Source organism: Triticum dicoccoides, chromosome 6B, assembly GCF_002162155.2.
Source record: "Triticum dicoccoides isolate Atlit2015 ecotype Zavitan chromosome 6B, WEW_v2.0, whole genome shotgun sequence".
Taxonomy (NCBI): domain Eukaryota; kingdom Viridiplantae; phylum Streptophyta; class Magnoliopsida; order Poales; family Poaceae; genus Triticum; species Triticum dicoccoides.
In genome coordinates this window covers 148,936,901-148,956,919 of record NC_041391.1, presented here as the reverse complement: position 1 = coordinate 148,956,919, position 20,019 = coordinate 148,936,901, and the positions used below count along the sequence as shown (strand labels likewise).

At 39.9% G+C, this 20,019-nt stretch overlaps 1 long non-coding RNA gene across 1 annotated transcript; it reads right to left on the bottom strand.

The window, feature by feature from the left end:
* Positions 1-13,384: 13,384 nt before the first annotated feature.
* Positions 13,385-13,924, bottom strand: LOC119320206. The gene is made up of 2 exons (XR_005154849.1): positions 13,805-13,924; positions 13,385-13,703 (listed from the first exon to the last, which is right to left on the bottom strand). It is a non-coding gene; the product is annotated as an uncharacterized LOC119320206 (long non-coding RNA).
* Positions 13,925-20,019: the final 6,095 nt, after the last annotated feature.

Below are 20,019 nucleotides of genomic sequence, written 5' to 3'. Positions count from 1 at the left end.
CGGTCAATAACCAATAGCGGAACCTGGATGCTCATATTGGCTCCAACATATTATACGAAGATCTTTATCAGCAAAACTGCATAACAACATACGTTGTTCCCTTTGTCGTCGGTATGTTACTTGCCCGAGATTTGATCGTCGGTATCCAATACCTAGTTCAATCTAATTACCGGCAAGTCTCTTTACTCGTTCCGTAATACATCATCCCGTAACTAACTCAGTAGCTACATTGCTTGCAAGGCTTATAGTGATGTGCATTACCAAGAGGGCCTAGAGATACCTCTCCGACAATCAGAGTGACAAATCCTAATCTCGAAATACGCCAACTCAACATGTACCTTCGGAGACACCTGTAGAGCTCCTTTATAATCACCCAGTTACGTTGTGATGTTTGGTAGCACACAAAGTGTTCCTCCGGTAAACGGGAGTTGCATAATCTCATAGTCATAGGAACATGTATAAGTCATGAAGAAAGCAATAGCAACATACTAAACGATCAAGTGCTAAGCTAACGGAATGGGTCAAGTCAATCACGTCATTCTCCTAATGATGTGATCCCATTAATCAAATGACAACTCTTTGTCCATGGCTAGGAAACATAACCATCTTTGGTTATTGAGCTAGTCAAGTAGAGGCATACTAGTGACACTCAGTTTGTCTATGTATTCACACATGTATCAAGTTTCCGGTTAATACAATTCTAGCATGAATAATAAACATTTATCATGAAATAAGGAAATAAATAATAATTTTATTATTGTCTCTAGGGCATATTTCCTTCAGTCTCCCACTTGCACTAGAGTCAATTATCTAGTTCACATCGCCATATGATTTAACACCTATATTCATATCTGTATATGATTAACACCCATAGTTCACATCATCATGTGACCAACACCCAAAGGGTTTACTAGAGTTAATAATCTAGTTCACATCTCTATGTGATTAACACCCAAAGAGTACTAAGGTGTTATCATGTTTTGCTTGTGAGAGAAGCTTATTCAACGGGTCTGTCACATTCAGAGCCGTATGTATTTTGCAAATATTCTATTTCTACAATGCTCTGCATGGAGCTACTCTAGCTAATTGCTCCCACTTTCAATATGTATCCAGATTGAGACTTAGAGTCATCTGGATCGGTGTAAAAGCTTGCACCGATGTAACTCTTTATGACGGGCTCTTTTATCACCTTCATAATTGAGAAATATTTCTTTAGTCCTCTCTAAGGATATTCTTGACCAATGTCCAGTGATCTACTCCTAGATCTCTATTGTACTCCCTTGCCAAATTCAGAGCAAGGTATACAATAGGTCTGGTACATAGCATAGCATACTTTATAGAACCTATGACTGAGGCATAGGGAATGACTTTCATTCTTCTTTTCTATTTTCTGCCGTGGTCGGGATTTGAGTCTCACTCAATTTCACACCTTTGCAACACAGGCAAGAACTCTTTCTTTGACTGTTCCATTTTGAACTATTTCAAAATCTTGACAAGGTATGTACTTATTGAAAAACTTATCAAGCGTCTTGATCTATCTCAATAGATCTTGATGCTCAATATGTAAGTAGTTTTACTGAGGTCTTTCTTTTTAAAGAACTCCTTTCAAATACTCCTTTATCCTTTCCAGAAAAATTCTACATCATTTCTGATCAACAATATGTTACTCACATATATTTATCAGAAAGGCGGTAGTGCTCCCACTCACTTTATTGTAAATACAGGCTTCACCGCAAGTCTTTATAAAACTATATGCTTTGATCAACTTATCAAAGCGTATATTCCAACTCTGAGATGCTTGCACCAATCCATAGATGGATTGCTGGAGCTTGCACATTTTGTTAGCATCTTTAGGATCGACAAAACCTTCTGGTTGCATCATATGCAACTCTTCTTTAATAAATCCATTAAGGAATGCCGTTTTGACATCCATTTGCCAGATTTCATAAAATGTGGCAATTGCTAACATGATTCGGACAGACTTAAGCATCGATACGAGTGAGAAAATCTCATCATATTCAACACCTTGAACTTGTTGGAAAAAAATTTGCGACAAGTCGAGCTTAGATAGTAATACTACTATCATTGTCCGTCTTCCTCTTGAAGATCCATTTGTTCTTAATGACTCACTGATCATCGGGCAAGTCAATCAAAGTCCATACTTTGTTCTCATACATGGATCCCATCTCAGATTTCATGGCCTCAAACCATTTCGCGGAATTTGGGCTCATCATCGCTTCCTCATAGTTCGTAGGTTTATTCATGGTCTAGTAACATGACTTCCAGAATAGGATTACCGTACCACACTGGCGCGGACCGTACTCTGGAATACCTACGAGGTTCTGTAGTAACTTGATTTGAAGTTTCATGATCATCATCATTAGCTTCCTCGCTAATCGGTGTAGCAATCACTAGAATTGATTTCTGTGATGAACAACTTTCCAATTTGGGAGAAGGTACAATTACCTCATCAAGTTCTACTTTCCTCCCACTCACTTCTTTCGAGAGAACCTCCTTCTCTAGAAAGGATCCATTCTTAGCAACGAATGTTTTGCATTCGGATCTGTGATAGAAGGTGTACCCAACAGTTTCCTTTGGGTATTCTATGAAGACGCACTTCTCCGATTTGGGTTCGAGCTTATCAGGTTGAAAACCTTTTTCATATAAGCATCGCAACTCCAAACTTTAAGAAACAACAGCTTAGGTTTACTGCTAAACCATAGTTCATACGGTGTCGTCTCAACGGATTTAGATGGTGCCCTATTAAACGTGAATGCAGCTGTCTCTAATGCATAACCCCAAAACAATAGTGGTAAACCGATAAGAGACATCATAGATCGCACCATATCTAGTAAAGTACGATTACGACGTTCGGATACACCATTACATTGTGGTGTTCCAGGTGGCGTGAGTTGCGAAACTATTTCACATTGTTTCAAACGAAGATCAAACTCGTAACTTAAATATTCGTCTCCACGGTCAGATTATAGAAACTTTATTTTTCTTGTTACGATGATTTTCCACTTCACTCTGAAATTCTTTGAACTTTTCAAATGTTTCAGACTTATGTTTCATCAAGTAGATATACCCATATCTGCTCAAATCATTTGTGAAGGTCAAAAAATAATGATACACTCCGCGAGCCTTAACACTCATCGGATCGCATACATCGGTATGTATTATTTCCAATAAGTTAGTAGATCGTTCCGTTGTTCCGGAGAACGGAGTTTTAGTCATCTTGCCCAAAAGGCACAGTTCGCAAGCATCAAATGATTCATAACCCAGTGATTTTGAAAATCCATCTTTATGGAGTTTCTTCATGCGCTTTACACCGATATGACCCAAACGGCAGTGCCACAAATAAGTTGCACTATCATTATTAACTTTGCATCTTTTGGCATCAATATTATGAATATGTGTATCACTACGACCGAGATCCAACAAACTATTTTTCATTGGGTGTATGACCATCGAAGGTTTTATTCATGTAAACAGAACAACAATTATTTTTTGACTTTAAATGAATAACTGTATCGCAGTAAACATGATCAAATCATATTCATGTTCAACGCAAACGCCAAATAACATTTATTTAGGTTTAACATTAATCCTGAAAGTATATGGAGTGTGCAATGATGATCATATCAATCTTGGAACCACTTCCAATACACATCGTCACTTCACCCTCAACTAGTCTCTGTTTATTTTGTAACTCCTGTTTCGAGTTACTAATCTTAGCAATCGAACAAGTATCTAATACCCAGGGGTTACTATAAACACTAGTAAGGTACACATCAATAACCTGTATATCAAATATACCCTTGTTCACTTTGCCATCCTTCTTATCTACCAAATATTCAGGGCATTTACACTTCCAGTGACCATTTCCTTTGCAGTAGAAGCACTCAGTTTCAGGCTTTGGTCCAGCTTTACGCTTCTTCGCGGGAGTGACAACTTGCTTGCCATTCTACTTGAAGTTCCCTTTCTTTCCCTTTGCCCTTTTCTTGAAACTAGTGGTCTTGTCAATCATCAACACTTGATGCTCTTTCTTGATTTCTACCTTCGTTGATTTCAGCATCACGAAGAGCTCGGGAATCATTTTCGTCATCCCTTGCATACTATAGTTCATCATGAAGTTCTAGTAACTTGGTGATGGTGACTAGAGAACTCTATCAATCACTATCTTATCTGGAAGATTAACTCCGACTTGATTCCAACGATTGTAGTATCCAGACAATCTGAGCACATGCTCACTAGTTGAGCGATTCTCCTCCATCTTTTTAGCTATAGAACTTATTGGAAACTTCATATCTCTCAACTCGGGTATTTTCTTGAAATATTAACTTCAACTCCTGGAACATCTCATATGGTCCATGACGTTCAAAACGTCTTTGAAGTCCCGATTCTAAGCCATTAAGCATGGTGCACTAAACTATCAAATAGTCATCATATTGAGTTAGCCAAACGTTCATAATGTTTGCATCTGCTCCTGCAATAGGTCTGTCACCTAGCGGTGCATTAAGGACATAATTCTTCTGTGCAGCAATGAGGATAAACCTCAGATCACGGATCCAATCCGCATCATTGCTACTAACATCTTTCAACACAATTTTCTCTAGGAACATATCAAAATAAACATATGAAAGCAACAACGCAAGCTATTGATCTACAACATAATTTCCAAAATACTACCAGGACTAAGTTCATGATAAATTTAAGTTCAATTAATCATATTACTTAAGAACTCGCACTTGGACAGACATCTCTCTAGTCATCTAAGTGATCACGTGATCCAAATCAACTAAACCATGTCCGATCATCACGTGAGATGGAGTAGTTTTCAATGGTGAACATCACTATGTTGATCATATCTACTATATGATTCACGCTCGACCTTTCGGACTCCGTGTTCCGAGGCCATATTTGTATATGCTAGGCTCGTCAAGTTTAACCTGAGTATTCCGTGTGTGCAACTGTTTTGCACCCGTTGTATTTGAACGTAGAGCCTATCACACCCGATCATCACGTGGTGTCTCAGCACGAAGAACTTTCGCAACGGTGCATACTCAGGGAGAACACTTCTTGATAATTAGTGAGAGATCATCTTAAAATGCTACCGTCAATCAAAGCAAGATAAGATGCATAAAGGATAAACATCACATGCAATCATTATAAGTGATATGATATGGCCATCATCATCTTGTACTTGTGATCTCCATCTTCGAAGCACCGTCGTGATCACCATCGTCACCGGCGCGACACCTTGATCTCCATCGTAGCATCGTTGTCGTTATGCCATCTATTGCTTCTACGACTATCGCTACCGCTTAGTGATAAAGTAAAGCAATTACAGGGCGTTTGCATTTCATGCAATAAAGCGACAACCATATGGCTCCTGCCAGTTGCCGATAACTTCGGTTACAAAACATGATCATCTCATACAATAAATATAGGATCACGTCTTGACCATATCACATCACAACATGCCCTGCAAAAACAAGTTAGACGTCCTCTACTTTGTTGTTGAAAATTTTACGTGGCTGCTACGGGCTGAGCAAGAACCGTTCTTACCTTCACATTAAAACCACAATGATAGTTTGTCAAGTTAGTGATGTTTTAACCTTCGCAAGGACCGGGCATAGCCACACTCGGTTCAACTAAAGTTGGAGAAACAGACACCCGCCAGCCACCTGTGTGCAAAGCACGTCGGTAGAACCAGTCTCGCGTAAGCGTACGCGTAATGCCGGTCCGGACCGCTTCATCCAACAATACCGCCGAACCAAAGTATGACATGTTGGTAAGCAGTACGACTTGTATCGCCCACAACTCACTTGTGTTCTACTCGTGCATATAACATCTACGCATAAAACCAGGCTCGGATGCCACTGTTGGGGAACGTAGTAATTTCAAAAAAAATCCTACGCACACGCAAGATCATGGTGATGCATAGCAACGAGAGGGGAGAGTGTGTCCACGTACCCTCGTAGACCGAAAGTGGAAGCGTTAGAACAACGCAGTTGATGTAGTCGTACGTCTTCACGGCCCGACCGATCAAGCACCGAAACTACGGCACCTTCGAGTTCTAGCACACGTTCAGCTCGATGACGTCCCTCGAACTCCGATCCAGCCGAGTGTCCAAGAAGAGTTCCGTCAGCACGACGGCGTGGTGACGATCTTGATGTTCTACCATCGTAGGGCTTCGCCTAAGCACCGCTACAATATTATCGAGGACGACTATGGTGGAGGGGGGCACCGCACACGGCTAAGAGATCAAGAGATCAATTGTTGTGTCTATGGGGTGCCCCCCTGCCCCGTATATAAAGGAGGAAGGGGGAGGCGGCCGGCCAAGGAGGAGGGCGCGCCAAGGGAGGAGTCCTACTCCCACCGGGAGTAGGACTCCTCCTTCCCTTGTTGGAGTAGGAGAGAAGGAAAGAGGGGGAGAGGAGGAAGGAAAAGGGGGCTGCACCCCTTGTCCAATTCGGACCAGGGGGGCTGCACGCCTCCTTCCTTTCGGCCTCTCTCCTCTATTCCCGTATGGCCCAATAAGGCCCGTATACTCTCCGGCGAATTCCCGTAACTCTCTGGTACTCTGAAAAATACCCGAATCACTCGGAACCTTTCCGAAGTCCGAATATAGTCGTCCAATATATCGATCATTACGTCTCGACCATTTTGAGACTCCTCGTCATGTCCCCGATCACATCCGGGACTCCGAACTCCTTAGGTACATCAAAACTCATAAACTCATAATATAACTGTCATCGAAACCTTAAGCGTGCGGACCCTATGGGTTCGAGAACAATGTAGACATGACCGAAACACGTTTCCGGTCAATAACCAATAGCGGAATTTGGATGCTCATATTGGCTCCTACATATTCTACGAAGATCTTTATCGGCAAAACCGCATAACAACATACGTTGTTCCCTTTGTCGTCGGTATGTTACTTGCCCGAGATTTGATCGCCGGTATCCAATACCTAGCTCAATCTCGTTACTGACAAGTCTCTTTACTCGTTCCGTAATACACCATCCCGTAACTAACTCATTAGCTACATTGCTTGCAAGGCTTATAGTGATGTGCATTACTGAGAGGGCCCAGAGATATCTCTCCGACAATCAGAGTGACAAATCCTAATCTCGAAATACGCCAACTCAACATGTACCTTCGGAGACACCTGTAGAGCTCCTTTATAATCACCCAGTTACGTTGTGACGTTTGGTAGCACACAAAGTGTTCCTCCGGTAAACAGGAGTTGCATAATCTCATAGTCATAGGAACATGTATAAGTCATGAAGAAAGCAATAGCAACATACTAAACGATCAAGTGCTAAGCTAACGGAATGGGTCAAGTCAATCACATCATTCTCCTAATGATGTGATCCCGTTAATCAAATGACAACTCTTTGTCCATGGCTAGGAAACATAACCATCTTTCATTAATGAGCTAGTCAAGTAGAGGCATACTAGTGACACTCAGTTTGTCTATGTATTCACACATGTATCAAGTTTCCGCTTAATACAATTCTAGCATGAATAATAAACATTTATCATGAAATAAGGAAATAAATAATAATTTTACTATTGCCTCTAGGGCATATTTGCTTCAATATGGTCACCGGAAAAGTTCGGGGGCTTATCGGAATTGTACCGGGGCCACCGGAGGGGTTCTAGGGGTCCACCGGGAGGGGCCACCTCTCTCGGAGGGCCTCATGGGTCGTAGTGGGCAGGGAACCAGCCCCTAGAGGGCTGGGCGCATCCCCCCCTTGGGCCCATGCGCCTAGGGTTGGGGGGACCCTAGAGGGGGCGCCCCCTCCCCTTGGCCGCCCCCCCTCTAGATCTCATCTAGAGGGGTCCGGCCCCCTTCCTCCTTCCCCTATAAATGGAGGGGCAAGAGGAGGGCTGCATACACACCTCCAAGGCGCAGCCACTTCCCTCCCCAACACCTCTCCTCCTCCGCAGAAGCTTGGCGAAGCCCTGCCGGAGTGCAGCCTCTCCATCACCACCATGTCGTCGTGCTGCTGCTGGAGCTCTCTTCCTCAACCTCTCCCTCCTCCTTGCTGGATCAAGGCGCGGGAGACGTCTCTGCTTCGTACATGTGTTGAATGCGGAGCTGCCGTCCGTTCGGCGCTAGGATCTTCGGTGATTTGGATCACGACAAGTACGACTCCATCAACCCCGTTCTCTTGAATGCGTCCGCTCGCGATCTACAAGGGTACGTAGATGCACTCCTCTCTCTCTCTCTCTCGTTGCTAGATGACTCCATAGATTGATCTTGGTGATGCGTAGAAAATTTTAAATTTCTGCTACGATCTCCAACAGTTGCCCAGGTTGGATTCTCTGGATCTGGAGCCTGGACGGATCTGCACCAGAGTCGCCCCATGGTGCTTTCTTCTCTAGATGGTTTTGTTTCTCGGTTTGTGGCCAGATCCGGAGCAGACAGAGGTTGGTGGTACAGGTTGGGGACTGGAGGAAACTTTGGTTGTCTAGCTCGACTCGGCATCGGCGACGGCTTTGGCGTCGTTACCCTCCTTGGAGGCGAAGGCGGGGTCCCCTCCTATCCACCTCTGACCCACTCCCGGACGAAAGTCCAAAATCCGTCTTGGATTGGGCGGCGACGGGGCCCTTAGCGTCGTGTCCTACATGGAGGCGCCGTCTTGGGAGGCTTGGGTGTTCGGGGGAGAGGAACTGTGGGTGGTGGGCTCTGCATGGCAGTTCCTGCAGCGGCGACGGTGTGAAGGTCGGCAGGTGGAGCGGCATTGGATCTACCGCGTCGACGACGACAAGTATTGGCGGCATGGTGCAGCTGATTCTCGATGACGGATGTGTCTGGATGGACGTGCGCAGGAGGAGGAAGCTGTCTGGCGTCATGGTGCCATTGATAGCAGAGAGGCCTGGCAAGGTCGGTACATCATTTTTGCTCTGAGGATGGACCAAGGGATGATGGAGATGACGGCCCTTGCAGCGTGCGGTGCTCGCTGGGAGTGTGCCAGACCGGGGTGGGACCCAATCCAGGTAGTGGCTTGGATGGGACACCCGGCTTTAGATGTTAGGCTTTGGTGCGATGTTTGTTTGGTATTAGGCCCAGACTTTCGGTACACCTTCATCAAGGGGATAGGAGTAGCAACAGCGTTGCCAAGATGGTGGCTTCAGGCTTATTGATGTATCACCTTGTATGGTCTTTGTGAATAATTAATAATATGGCTGCATGCATTGTCCAGATGTAAAGACCGGGGATACATCCGCCTTTTCTAAAAAAAACTAGGGTCTGCTGCGCAATGGCTTTTATCCTGGTCATAACCTCGGCCTCCACAGTCAACCTTCCTTGCAGGCTTTCTCGGCTATGCAAAGCTTCGGCCAGCCACCTCTTGTACCTATAGAGAACAAATGTGATTTTTTTTAAATGTACAGTAAATATTTGAAGTATACTGTGAACATTTTACATATATGCAATGAATTATTTTATGATATACGATAAACTTTGTTGTATACATTAAATATTATTTCAATGCATATTGAACAGTTTTTAAATACATCGTGAAATTTTTCTAATATACACCGAACTTATTTTATTATATATGATGAACATTTTTTTATATGCATAAACCTATTTTTAATATATGATGAACTTTTTTTCTATACATCAAATATTCTTTTAATACACATTGAACAGTTTTTTAATACACGATGAACTTTTTCTAATATACACTAAACTTTTCACAAGCACATACTGAATAATTTTGTAAAATATTCATTTACAATTTTTAGTAAAGTTTAAAATATCAAGATCCTAATAAATGACAAGCCGGTTTTTAGGAAAAAAGGACTGAAAACCAAAGAGAAATAAAAGAAAAACAACTCTAGTGAAGAATGGGCTGGCCCATTCACGCCTGCCTTCAATGAATGCCCGGATATTTTCCGCCCACGGGCGGAAAATGTGAGCTCTCCTTGAAGAGCAACAACATGTAAGTCAGGGTGCTCTGGTTTGTCATGGATCAGTTCTGAATCTTTTCGGGTCCTAGATTTTGGAGGCATGGGTTGTCACTCCCCCAGGGCCTGCCTGGGCATATCTTTTTTGTAAATTCTACAGCCCTCCATCCTGCTTCACACCTGGGAAGATGAAACTGGCCTCTAGCACAGCCAGGTTCCTATTGCTCCAAGGGAAATATTGTGTATTTAGGACAAAACTACGCACTTAAAAATAGTTCACAGTTTTTTTATTTTTATAGGAAAAAAGTCTTCTTTTCAGGTTTTTAAGACAAACTAAAATAGAGGAGTGTACAAAGGAAACTAAATGGAAGAAAGAAACAATAAGGAAAAAAATCTCTACCTGATAACAACAGGAGGAGTGCTTCTTGTCATCCGTCGCGCTTTTTGCAGACCCACTTTCTTAAAATCAACCCACATTCCCTACATAGCGAGAATATAAAAACGGCCCGCATTTTGCAGAAAACCCCCTAAGGTTAAGTTTAATCAACCCGCAGTCCTATTTTAAGTGAGAATAAAAAATGTTTCTCTTTTTGCATAAAATCCCCTGAGGTTCCGGTTAATAAACCCGCAATACATCTAGAAAATAACCTTTTTACATATTCAATTTTTTATTGTTAATATCTTTTATATATGAAATTGATATGGTGTTCCTCTTACCCGTTAACCATTTCTAAATGTTGTTTAGGGAAAGATTCATATCCTTTAAAAATATGCATATCTTTTAAACCCCAACTCCAGTTGACATATTATATATGAAAATTGATTAGAAAAATGTGTAGAATCAGATTATGGTGTTTTTTTCACATGTTAATAATTTTTAAAATGTTGCTTAGGATACAATTTTAGTCAGTAGTGCATGACTCGTCTTTCTTTCATACCAGTGCTGATCCAGATTGAAAATGGACACCTTAGTAAAAACAAGTCGGAGACGAAAGAAAATATCTATAACCATGCATGTAAGTCAGTGAGTGTGGGAAAAAGGATAAACAACAAGCCTGATAAGATGTCATGTTGAAATAAAGGATGTGAACCTATTGGGGTCTTGAGCCAGGGTTATTGGGGTCCTGAACGCCCAACTGATCTATAGCTAGTGCTTCACCCAAAAACCACTAACAAAGCATGCATCCCGAGGTATCAAATAATAAAACATAGTATTGCAATAAGTCAAATTATATACAGTTGATAACATATTCCTTTCACCTCCAACTCATCACCGCGACAATGAGTCAACTATCTTTCTATCCATAGTGGCACAATACATTATAACCTTTTTTATCTACTCCCACTGAAATACTTAACTTACAAAGATTTGCCCAATCTCATAAAGATCCCTCCCCTATTGAGCTTTCTCTAAAATGGCCAATGATCTACTAGATCGGAGAGAAATATACATCAACAAGCCATTCAAAAACACCATATATAATCTGGTGATAAAAAGTATTCACACACTTAAGAAAAAATCATATACTTTGGAAATTGTTCATGCATTTTTCTAGAACATTTTCATGTAATAAAAAAGGGTTCCCACATTGAAAATGTTCATAATATTTAAAAGTGTTCCAGCAATTTCTTTGAAAAGTTGTTTTAGAAAAAGTACATGCATTTAAAAATATATTCATATAATAAAAAAAGTCTTCATATATTTAAAACGTGTTTTTGTGATTTTTAAAAAGTGTTCATTATTTTTATTAAATGTTGATTAAATAAATTCACGCATTCTTAAATATTTTTTATAAAATAGAAAACATAAATTATATTATATAAAATAAATTGTAAAAACAAAAAAGAGAGAAAAGAAAATAAAAAAACTGAAAAGCAATTAAAACCCTTTAGCTTTAAAGCCCAACGAAATTCTACGAGAGAGTCGATAAAAAGTAGGAAAACCGAAAAAGATAGAAAAGAAACAAGGAAGTAGGAAAAAAGGAAAAGGAAACGAATGATAAAAATGATAGAATGATACAACCTAGGTACAGTGTCGTTAACGGGACGAAGAAAGGTGCTAAACATGAGGTTTGATTTTTGTTAGGCTAGGATAAATCATCCTCCTACCCACCCAATAGGGTTCTAAGTTTTTATTGGAGCAGATAACGACACTGTACCTAGGTTGTATGATGTGGAGCCTTCTCTCTCCCATCTCGCATATGTATGCATGCATTTCGAAAAGTCCAAGCATGGCATTAGCAAAGACAAGTCATGTCTTAACTTTTTTTAGCGAATAAAAGTACCTTTCGAGTAGATAATACAGTTGATGACCCGTTATAATTGTGGTCTTGTTAAGATACGATATTTGAAACAAGATCCCATGTTGACATTTTTTAATAACTTTGGATGTTACAAGATTATATTGTAGTTACTTGTCAGCTTATTAACTACTCCCTCTGTAAACAAATATAAGAGTGTTTAGATCACTACTTTAGTAATCTAAACGCTCTTATATTTCTTTATGGAGGGAGTACATGATTGCTAGATTGTATTAATTGTTGCCAAGTTAACAAACATCAATGTACCCGCAAAAAAAACATCAATAATGTACACCGGTGCAGGCTTACTTCATGATACCAGTATTTGTTGATACCACTTCTTACTTGTGGTTAACACTTGGACAGTGACCCTCTAGCATTGCATTACATTACAATGTCTAAAAGCATACCCATTATTATCTGGTAACTACCCGTAGCTATCATGGTGGATATTTACTACTAACATGACAGCGTACGGTGACATAACTTAATTGCTAAATTCGTCAAAATATTAAAAGATAGGATCTCGTTTTGAAGCAGTCATCGAAATAAACTCACCATCGAAGATAGATCACTGATTGAATTAACCATTTGTGAAATGATTGATTTTTATTCTTCAGATTTAGCAATAATGAGATGGAAGAATTTGCATGCATGAACGTGCTCTCCCTGTTGAGGAAAAATGTCATTGGGATGCCACCACGTGAGAAAGCACTTTTGCAAGTACGTTGTGTATATTTGTTGGCCTTTATTTATTTTAAAACATGTGTTTACAAGAATTTGCATGCATGAACGTGCTCTCTCTGTGTTGTAAGAAAAATGTCAGTGGGATGCCACCACGTGAGAAAGTACTTTTGCATGTGTTGTCTATATTTTTTGTCTTTTATTTATTTCCAAACACGTGTTTAAATTTTCTGCTTCGTTGCTTGCCTCAAATGAAACGTCCCCTATACATTTTAATTATTAGATCCACTATTTTTTCGCAAGAATAGTCATGAACCATCCTGCCATTGTTAGATTTTTTGGCTTTACACCATTGTCCCATGTCCCAACTGATAGTTAAGATTTATGCCGGTGCTTCATAGCCATCAAAGGTTTGTTCGATTTTTCTTTTGATTGGAGGGCTAGGGAAAACAAATAAATCTTTCACAAAAGAAGGAAGACATACAGATCAACCATTGCAGAATTTGTCTCAAGAATACAACCGTTACAGTTTACTGATTGTTTCTGTATGAACTGAACCTAGGTGTGCATAGAAAAAAAGTCTCCCTCCCTACGCAAAATCGTTCCAGTACATAACAAAACATATCGACGGCTTATATTACTTTTCACAGCAGCAAATGCCACTCGCGCAGTGGCTTTTATCCTCATCATAACCTTGGCGTCCGCAGTCAACCTTGCACACATAGTCGCCGTGAAGTCCTGCTGGGGTCTTGCAGGCTTTCTCGGGTACGCAAAACTTCGTCCACCCACCTATAGGGCAATTAAGCAGATTAGCACACAACCGTCGACCAGCAAGGTAATTTAAGGGATAAAGGATACGCTAGAGAGAAACTAATAGGAGGGATATATACCTGCTGCATCACAGGACAAGAAGGTGGTAGACATGACCAGGAGAGCCACCAGACACAAGACCCGAGTGTTGCTACTGGTAGGAGCCATGAGAAACAGTTAACTATATTCCTTTCCTTCCTGTGTCCATGGTAGTTGGTTGATGTTCCATGGATGTGCTGTTGTTTATATAGGGGAAAACAAAATCACAGAATTATTCCCATATTAATGAGAAAATTTTGGAGAGAATTATAAGATCCTGTATTGATTTTCGTAGATACGGGCATGACACGATCGCCCACAGCCTGAGTGAGAGTTGATTTTCGTAGATCCTGTATTGATTTTCGTAGATCCTGTATTGATGTTTGGACCAGCTGCAATTCACACACCCCACCCCAGCGTGAGTGATAGTCGATGCTTGAAGACAAAAACATCTCTTAAAATTTATAGGATGCGTTTGATAGCCTGCAACATTTTCATGTTTGTGGTGAGCTTGGCTGAGTTGGGCCTGGTTCTGAAAAAACAAGGTAAAAACTATATTGTGCAAGTAGCCTGAAAAGACAAACCACGCTGTGCAAGTAGTTTGGTAGCATGCATCCTCCTCTACCGGGCTGAGAAGAAACACACACGAATATTTCTCTACGAGCATTTTCTTCTCAAATACAACATGTTGCTCTTTTGCTTCCGTACGCTCAAATCATTAATCTCACGTTTATCCACGTAAGGAACTTACCTCACGCGGAAACGGGGTGCTGAAGGAAGAAGAGAAGGGCCGGATGAAGGTAGAAAAAGGTATGGTAGCCCTCGAATCCTCATCCAACGGTCACGAGACTGACTGGGTATGAATCGTTTTTCAGTTGACTAATGCCCATGTGTGACACGTTTGTACACTCAGTAGGGAGACGTAGATCTACCCGTCTCCGATAGTTGAAAGGAAAAAATTGTACAACAAGAAAGTCGTGTGAAATGGCAAAATGAAGCTAGTGGTCAAAGAAAATTTCGATCGATCGACCGGGTGTGAAGATTCTGCCAAAATTCTTCCGGTTTTCATAACATGCACACATGAAAATGTTTCTGTGGTATAATAAGAGATGTAGATCTACTCGTCTACAATGTTCAAAACAGAAAATGTGCAACAGAGAAGTCATGTGAAATGGTGCGATGAAGCTGGTGGTCAAAGAAAATTTCAAACAACCGACTGGGTGCGAAGATTTTATTGAAATTCGTCTAAAAACCCTCCAAAAATTAGCACAAAATTCAAGATATAGAGTCCATGAAATTAGAAATCGATCGACAGAATGGAACCTCATAGTCAATGCACATCTTTTATGTGTAGAGCTTTTTTCGAATCCAAACACTGTTGTGTAAATTACAATGGATCATGTGAACGTGATTAGGAAGGTGAGTGGAGCATAACACGTGTCACCCACCACAGCCACCACATAAGCTTGAGCTGCATCGCTCGGTCCCAAAGGTGCTTTAAGCACCGTGCAGGCTCAATAATATTTACACACAACCAAACATCCCAAAACCAAAAAACTGCATCCAACAGGCTTGGTTGGATTTGTTGCAAGCTACCAAAACCATCCATAGTGACGCTCCTCTGATAGGTGGTGCTATCTCTATTCTGGAGCAAGCTATGGAGTCGAATGCATGAGGCATGGACAACTCTATGGTCCAACTTCATCATCTAGTAAGAAACCCACCTCTAGCTATTGCTAAAGAAAAACCTCTAGCACGTTTACAAGAATGCTCCCAAGCGGAGAATAGCAGGGGAGCTCCTATGTGGAGCCTTAAGCGCCACTTGGAGGAACTAGCGCTCACGCACCCCTGCTAGTGGGCCGGCCCATGCAGAAAGGGAAGCACTCGATCGCTTGACATGTTTCCCCACGGCCGCTTGATCGCATTTTGATCGGTCATGGTTGACAAGTCGACTAGTCAACCATTGACTTTTGAAAAAAAAAATTCTTAAAAACAATTTTTTTACAAAAAATCCTAAAATTTCGTGACTTTACAATTGTTCATGGATTTTGAAAAAAGTTTACAAACTTAAAAAAGTTCACGAATTTGAGAAAAAAAAACATCATAATTTTTGAGAAAAAAGTTAATCAAATTTGGAAAAATGTTCATGAAATTTGAAAAAGATCATCAATTTTAACGAAAAGTTGGTTGATTTTGAAAAAAATCTTCAAATTTGAAAAAAATCACCAAATCTGAAAACAAATCCATTAATTTAATGGAAAATTTCATCAAATTTGAAAAAGCGTTCTTCAGTTTTGAAAAAAAGAACATTGATTTCAAAAGTTATGGAATTTAAGAAAAGAATGAGGGAAGAAGACGTTAAGAAAAGAAAGAGGAAAAAAGACAGTGGGCCAGCCTGTTACTAGACCTATTATTGTACATGGGTGTGTGCGCCCTATACTATTTAGCCTGTAACGGGCACCACGGTCGCTGTTTAGGAAATGCCGAATAGCAGTAAATCACCGAAATGTGCAATGATAAGTGGCAAAACCAGCCCAATGGGCCCTTATATGTTGTGATATAAAGACTATTGGGAAATCACAGGGTGGCCTAGACCCATCCTACCAACCATTTAGATTTGCCACCGGGTGTGCTGTGCCGGCCTCATATGCGTGTGCACGGGTATTTTTTTGGGTAGTGTGCTGTTATTTCCTTTTTTTCAGTCCATTCTAAGTTATGTGCATCTTTTTTTCGTGCTATGAATCCAAGATTAAGAAAAGCTATGTACTACAAACGTTAAAATGAAATATATTTAAAAATGACCATCTTATTTTTGAAAAAAAAAATCATGTTTTACACAAAATATTAATAAATGTACGAAAAGTTGATATATCCAGAGAGATATGTTGTGTATTTAGAGAAAAAACACGAGCTTAAAAAAGTTCATGTGTTCAAAAAGTTTACGTTTTTAGGGAAAAAATCTTCATATGTTATTTTTTTAACAAAATAAAACAAAGGAGTAAAAAAGGATAATGGGAATGAAGGGAAGAAAAGACATAAATAGAAAAAAAATGAAGAAACCGACATAACATAGAAAAATTGGCAGACCCCCACCCCCCTAATGAATTCACTGAATCCCAAAGCCTGATAGATCATGGATTGTGTCCCGGTTAGGCCAGTGTGGTCTTGTAAGGTGTCAGTTGTGAGCTGTGTAGCACAGGAGTCGCTTGCATAAAAGGCGCTCCCTTCTCTCATGAGAAGAGAGATCTATTGGAGAACCTTTCTTCCTCTTCCTAAAACTTTGACTATCGATTAAATATGAGTAGTGTTGCCTTGCTAATCAGCAAAAAAAGGCTAAAACACCATTAACAACAATCCATAATTTAGACAAGCTAGTCGATCTCTAGTTCGGTCGCTTAGCCTCCGCCACTGCATACTCATTAGAGGATCACATCACGGGGATCGTGAACGAGAAGTTAGGTTTGAGGAGGGCAACCACGAGGAAACTTTGTCCGCTCCCCCTTGTCTCCAGTCGTCAAGCTCCGAGTTCAGGGGGCTTTGGATCTTCCTAGGCGTTTTCATAAGTTCAATTTGCATAATTATTATAGTTTTATAATAAAGGTCCTGGTGGAGTAATGTTGTTGTTGAGAGTAACAGTATTCTAGTGCTCCTGCTATGGGGGTGTCTTATTGGCACCATATGGAGCCAGTAAGTGTGTGTCTCTATAGGTTTGGTATGTTTGACCTTCTAGGTTGTAGGTTCATGTTCTCACATATTCATTCATATGAATTTGATGAGTTTGTGTCAGTGTTTTATGTTACCCTTATTGGTTGACTTTGAAATTCTTCTTTGGCATTTTAGTGAAGAACCCGTGATCCGATGACATGTACCTCTAGGGGACCATTTGCGACCCAAGTAAGTTCAACTCTCATGACTTCCCATCCTTTTGTATGGGTGACTCAAGAGGGTTTATGAAAGCTATGAAGGTAGTCGTGTTCATGCAGGTGTGTGAGTGGAGGTATTGCTACTCTGATATGATTGTGGTCTCTTTACGGAAGTCTTGGCAGAATCTCCCATTGCAAAGATTGATATCGCAGAGAATATGTTTATGAGAAAATTCATTCTATATTTTAGTTACAGGGGTTACTTTGTAGTTTCACTGATATGTGGCCTAAACCATTTTATCTGCAATGTTTGTCAAGTTTGAATAAAATTATAGATCATTCTCTAAAAAGTCTACCAAAGCTAGATCCAGGACACCATGAACCAGTACAAGCATGAGAAAAACAACTTGATGCATCAATGGAGGGGATGTGAAGAGACCACTACATGTTGCTCCAGGTATTCACTCTTGGTAGCAAAGTTGCCCGCCCCCGAAGTGAAAGGGCTTGAAGCAAGTGGTAAGTTTCCCCCGGTTAAGAAACCACGGTTATTAATCCCTAGAATCAACATTATCAGGTTAAATGATCATCCCTACAAAAAAATTATAGCTTCCTCTGCTCCTAACAATTACAGCGAGTTTGTTAATCTCACTAGTTTTGCTAGTTGCAACAAGATATGAGCATATTATATGGTTGGAAGTGCCTTTGTATGTTTAGAATAATTAATTGCACAAAATAAAAGTGCATGTAAAAGTAAAATGGTGATTGTTTTTATGACGAAAATTGGACTGGGTTCATAGGTTCACTAGTAGCATTTGTCAAAGTTGTAAGATCATACAGATATAAGTGTAGCTATGTGTAATGAATGAGAAATAAAAATATGAAAAATCATATGATATGGTGCGATGATATTGCATAGGCAACACGTCCATGAATCTTAGACCGGTTAAATAACCAACTCATCTATAACTAATACTCCACCCAAAGACCATACCAAAACATACATCATGAGGTATTAAGTAATAAGATGGAGTATTGCATTAATTCAGATGCCATATAGTTGATAAATATATTTCTTTCACCTCCAACACATCACACAGACAACTATCATTTTATCCTTCGTGCGCAAATACAATTAATTTACTTTCTCTTACTGTCACCAAAATACTTAAGTTATACATATTTACCCCATCTTGTGCACACCACTATCACAATTGACCTTTCTCTAAACTGGCCAATGATTAAACTACTACATCGGAAAAAAGATATGCATCTGTAAGCCATGCATGCAAAAACACTATATATAATCTGGTCATAAAAAGTGTCCGCACATTAAAAAATCATGTACTTCAAAAAAAATCGCGCATTAAATATTCAAGTAGTTAAAAAAGTGTTCCTACATTCAAAATAAATCCACAATATTTAAATAGTGTTCATGTACTTCAAAAAATATGTTCATGATTTTTTTAAAGAAACATATGTTTTTAAAAGGAATTTTTTTCATCTTAAAAGTGTTTAAATAATATTAAAAATGGGTCATATATTTAAAATATGTAACTTTCAAAAATTTTCCATCCTTTTGCTTAAATGATTATAAAAATTTCACGCATTATAGAAATGATCATATCTATGGAAAAGGAATTTTTAATGGAAAAATGGAAATAAAATAGAAAAGAAATTGACAAAAAAATAAAGATAGAATAGAAAACAGAAAAAGGAAATGAAAAAGCTAAAACCCAATGAAAAATGTTTACCCCAAGAACCCAATAGTGACCTACAAGAAAACCAATCAAAAAGCAAGAAAATAAAGAGAAAAAAGGAAAAGGGAAATGAAAAATAATAAAGGAAAATAAAATCAAGTAGGAAACAGCAAACCGGAGAAAAAACCCTGAGCAACCTACACCCGTCCACCCAGGATCGAGCGAGCTGCTGAAAAACATCGATAATCTAGGCTAGCCCACGTAGGTGATAACTAGAGGTGAGTGTTGTGTATGTGTCGCAATAGGTAAGATATGCCGTGATGTTACTTTATTGACCCAATAGCCACTTATAAGTAATGGGCTTATATATGAGAGATGATAACTAGAGGTGAGAGTTTGGTCTAGGGCTCTCGGTTTATACCTTACAAGTCGGTCCTTAGTCAGCCAGAAGTTTTACCCGGCTTATATATAAACCGAGCTTTTTTCAACATAAGTCGAGTGTATTGGGTACTCACCTTTTTCCCCGTAGTGTGGCTAGCTCGTTGCGCTTGAAAAGAACGACTGTTAGTTTTTCTATCAGATTGAAGTGCAATTTCCTTTTGTTTAATCAAGATATATTTCTTACTTTTGTTAGAAAACGCCTAGTAAGTATAAATGTGCACACACATACACACCATCATCCCATGCGTATCCTCA